Below are 4,961 nucleotides of genomic sequence, written 5' to 3' on the forward strand. Positions count from 1 at the left end.
ATTGTTATTATTATTTTCCTGTCTTAATAAACTGTCTTTATCTCAACTCACAGGCTTCACTTTCCCGTTTCTCTCCCCCATCCCAGAGAGGGAGGGGGGAGGGTGAGCGAACGGCTGTGTGGTGTTTAGCTGCCAGCCGGGTTAAACCACAACACTCTTTCTCCTAGCACTCACCCTTTTTTCTTACTGAGTGTGTCAGTCTCATTTCTCAGGTGGCAAGTGGTAAGGCAATGGCATCAAGTTGCCCCAACAGAGGTTTAGATTGTCTGTCAGCAAGAATTTATTCATGCAAAGGTTGGTTAGGCATTGGAACAGGCTGTCCACAGACATGGTGGAGTCGCCATCCCTGGAGGTAGCTAAGAGACGTGGGGATATGGTGTAGCAGTGGACTGAGAGTGCTAGCTTAATGGTTGGACACGATGATCTTAAAGGTCTTTTCCACCCCAAATAATTATATGTTTCTGGGAATATTAAGAAATGAAGACCAGACTAAGAATTGAAGAATGGTGCCTTTTTAGTTTCTGAGCTTCCCGCAATCTGATTGCCTAATAACTAACTATCTAGCTATCTAACTATCGAACTATCAATAACTAACTATCTGTCAGGAACGTGGTTCCTTTTACTTTACAGGGCTGGGAAATGACTTGAGATAAAATGTAGACAGACAGGTAAAGAGAATATTTTAAGGAGGTTTATCAATATCCCATATTAATAGTGACACTATTTATTTTATCACTGCCTTCTACATTACTGATCACTGTCCTAAGCCAGAACCCACTGTGCTAAGTGGTTAAACGAGTGCCTAGGGCTGAGACAACGGAATCCCTGTTTACAATCAGAACTTGTGGCTATAATGTGATCTTTATCAAGGAAAGAAAGCACCATTGGCTGAAGAGCACAACTAGTCAATATTCTTTTAATGACAGGGTGAAAAGAATTCTAAATAAATAAATACATAAGAAGTTACCACAGATAGTAAGTAGTGTAATTACATAGCCTTGTTACCTGCCTTTTCTGAAGACTTTCCCATAGTTGACATACAGAATTGCAAGCTTACCTATATGTAAAGATATATTTACTTCATTCAATAATATTTATTCCTTATAAATTTACCAAAAAAAAATCCTGCTGTGGGATTTTTATGGTAATGCAAGCAGACAACTGGCAATGTTGCCCCCCCAGATTCACCATCAGAATTCACAATCAGAATGCTGCGGGAAAGGACTGTGCCGCTCTAATCTGTGCTGGTGAAGACTCCGCTTGAGTATCATATGTGGGTTTGGGCACCACAATATAAGAAGGACTCAAACCTATTAGAGAGTGTCCAAAGGATGGCTATGCAGATGATGAAGGGTGTAGAGGGCAAGATGTATGAGGAGCAGTTGAAGTCACTTGGTTTGTTTTGCCTACAGCAGGGGAGGCTCAGGGAAGACCTCATCGTAGCCTCCGATTTCCACCCAAGGGGGAGCAGTGGGGCAGGCGCTGATCTCTGCTCTCTGGGGACAGCGACAGGAGCCGAGGAAACGGCATGGAGCTGTGACAGGGGAGGTTCAGGCTGGGTGTTAGGAAAAGATTCTTCACCGAGAGAGTGGTCGGGCACTGGAACAGGCTCCCCAAGGCATGGTCATGCCACTGAGTCTGCTGGAGTTCAAGAAGCATTTGGACAGCACTCTCAGACATAGGGTCTGCTTCTTGGGTGGTCCTGTGTGGATTCTTGTGGGTCCTTCCAACTCAGGGTATTCTATGATTCTATGATTACTCTTTAACAAATTTCCAATATCTGAGACTTCTTCCAGATGAATTTTTACTTTGATTTATATAGCTAGGAACAAGTTGTTTGTCATACCTAAGTGCCCCTGTCTCCTTCTTCTGTTGAAAGCCTTTGACAAATTATTATTTTTTTACTAACATGTAAAAATATGCTTGGCTATATTAACTACACCTAAAAGAGACCACCTTCTTTTCTCCTTCAAGTTAATCTATAATTACAAGATGATGTCCGAAATAGCCACTTTGTGCCCTGGTCCTGTTATTTAGCGTAATAAAGTTTGCTTTCATATGTCAAAAAGCAGTATGAAAAAATGAAACTGGTATGTTTGTCTAAACGGAGTAATCAAAGGATACACTCAAAAGCTGTAGCTCTTGAAAGCTAGTCTAAAGAACCAAAGTAACAAAAACAATTTTGAGCTCAAGAGGTAATATCTAACAAGCAGAATGGCTCTGCCAGGAGCATGTCAGCCCACAGATGGCTCCACTGCTGGAATTTAGGAGGCCAGAATTCATGGAAATCTGCATGATTAAAAACTGTTCCCCTGCCTTGTCAAGTACCTCACCCAGAGGGAAGCGATGCTAGTATTTACCTAAGAGAGGCCCTATTTGTGCACTGAAGTACAGCAGTAAAAATAGAGATCCTCAGTGCTTTGGGGTCATTCACGCCAAACACACGGTTAATCATAGAATCATAGAACCATAGAATGGCTCGGGTTGGAAGGGACCTGAAAGAGCATCTTGTTCCAATCCCCCTGCCATAGGCAGGCATGCCACCCACTAGATCAGGTTGCTCCGGGCCTCATCCAACCTGGTCTTGAACACCTCCAGGGGTGGAGCATCCACAACCTCCCTGGGCAACCTGTTCCAGTGCCTCACCACTCTCTAAGTGAAGAATTTCCTCCTAGCCTCTAATCTAAACCTCTCCTCTTTTAATGTAAAACCATTCCCCAGGATGACTGTACTGCAAAAATTGCATAACATGAGGGAAAAATAAAAAATAAAACAGCCAGACTTTTGGAAAACTCAGTGGCAGGAAACTGTCAAAGAACCTTCTTAGCCCAACAACAGTATTTAGATATGTGTCAGTGTTAGCCCGTGCCCGAGGATTTTCCTGGAAACACAGAAAATCCTGGGGGCTTCTGGTACTGAGGAGTAATTTGAAGGATTTCCAGAAGATCACAAAGATTCATGCAAAGGACCAGATCTATCTTTGTTATTCCTGGCTGTGGGTTGTCTCCCCTGGAGCCTTCTTCCAAAAGAAGCGACAAATCTCCTACCCTTGGCTCCTTCCACTTCTGTGCTGAGAACTAACCTGAAGGCCATGCCTGTCAAAAGCGTGTGCCAGGAGGAAAACAACTAAATCACCCATCTCCTGAGGTCCATGGTATCTCTCCTGAGAATGCTGCCTCTCTGACAAAGCCAGAGGGACAGATACTCCCTCACCAGGCCTTCTCTACTGGATCTGCTTGCACAGTGCCCCATCTTCCCCACAGCCACCAGATGCTGACAAAAGCGTGCTCTTCTGCTGCTAGATCCCCACTGCCCAAGTACATTGGCAGCAGCAGAGCTCTGTAACGCAGCAAAGGGCCAGGATAGCACGCTCCGTCTCTCTGTGCCACCACCTGCTGGAAACGAAAACAAATATCAGTTTTTAAAACAATCGGGTGAGCACCATCCTACCCTTCCCCATATGCACTATTGTGCTAAGCAATACAGTTGAAAAAGCAAGGGAAAAACAGGTGAATCCTTGGCAAAGACCCAGCAGTGTATATGGCTCTAAAACGGAAGCGTGCCATGACAGCCTGTGCCAGATCTTGCCTTGCAATCCTGATACTCTTCTCCACAGTGCTGACAGCAGCCGAGGATGCACATGCTCATGGAAACAAAAAACTCCCAATTTTTTTTGGGCAGCGCTCATCTCACAGTGCACCTCTGATTGGCTGCCTGCTGTTCGAGCCACGTGCCCTTGGCGCGCTCACTGATTGGTGGCCCGCTGATTTGGGCTTGGAAACGCTAAATATGAAAATATCTATCTACGACACGTGCAGTGTGTGCGTGTACGGACACATGTATGTATATCCGCAAATAAATGCAAATATGAGGAAATATACCCAGTGGTTTTCTACACAGACACACTATTTTATATACACGTATACATTTCCTTACTCGCCTGTAATCGCATATGCATATTTGCATTTCTGAGAACACAGAAACACTACTGCATGTGTGCAGTATTGTTTTAAGCAATAAAGTAGAAAAAGGAAGAGGCAAACAGCTGAATCTTTGGCTAAGACCCAGCAGTGTATATGGCTCCAAAAAGGAAGCGTGCCACGACAGCCTGTGCCACATCTTGCTTTGCAATGCTGATGCTCTTCTCCACAGTGCTGACAACAGCTGAGCCTGCACTTACTCACAGAAACAATTTCAACTGCTGCTGACAAGACTGCCTTGCATTTGCAGGAAAAAGTCCTCACTTGCACTGCCGAACATCTGCAACAACACTTCTGGGAGAAGGAAGTGCAGCTCCTTTTGCCAAGGAACAGAAGCACCGTTGGCACTGAAGAGCAGAGCTCCCGAAGGTACTACTTCGAGCTCCCAGCACTGTCCTTCTTGCCACCGGCCACAAAGGAGCAACACCACCTGGAAGCAAGGAATCCTTTCAGTGCTAAGAATTCTTATTCTGCAGCGAGCCAAACATGCTCCACAGACAGCAACATGCTCCACAGACGGGGCATTTGGCAGCCGCGGCTTTGCCTTACAAGAGACATTCCTCGGGCTCATCTTGAAACTCACTTGACAGAAACAACCCCGAATGCCTGGAGATGACTGTAGAAGACTTGGCTCAGCCAGAAGCTTGGGCGGGTTACCGAGACACCTCTTGCAGCAGGCTACCAGCAGCCTCTGTCACTGCTCGCAGGCTCCCAAGAACCTCCCACCAGTCTTACCCTCCTAAAGACAGAACCCCGTGCCGCCTTCCAGTTACGCCTTCTCTTGTGACTGGCAGCCCAAAACGGCCTATGTGTCTGGCTTATGCAGTTGCCATGGGAACAACAAATCCCTCCACGTGCAATACACTGGGGGCCGACATTTTCTGGCGGAGAGGGAGAGCTCTTCTCACAGTGCCTCTCTGATTGACTGCGTGCTGTTCGAGCCACATGCCCTGCGCTCGCCCGCTGATTGGTGGCCCGCTG

At 46.0% G+C, this 4,961-nt stretch overlaps 1 long non-coding RNA gene across 1 annotated transcript; it reads right to left on the reverse strand.

Annotated features, from left to right (window-relative positions):
- Positions 1-209: 209 nt before the first annotated feature.
- Positions 210-4,709, reverse strand: LOC310891771. The gene is made up of 3 exons (XR_014577715.1): positions 4,564-4,709; positions 4,185-4,410; positions 210-3,395 (listed from the first exon to the last, which is right to left on the reverse strand). It is a non-coding gene; the product is annotated as an uncharacterized lncRNA (long non-coding RNA).
- Positions 4,710-4,961: the final 252 nt, after the last annotated feature.

The sequence above is a fragment of the Anser anser genome, assembly GCF_964211835.1.
Source record: "Anser anser genome assembly, contig: HAP1_SCAFFOLD_651, whole genome shotgun sequence".
NCBI classification, from domain to species: Eukaryota; Metazoa; Chordata; class Aves; order Anseriformes; family Anatidae; genus Anser; species Anser anser.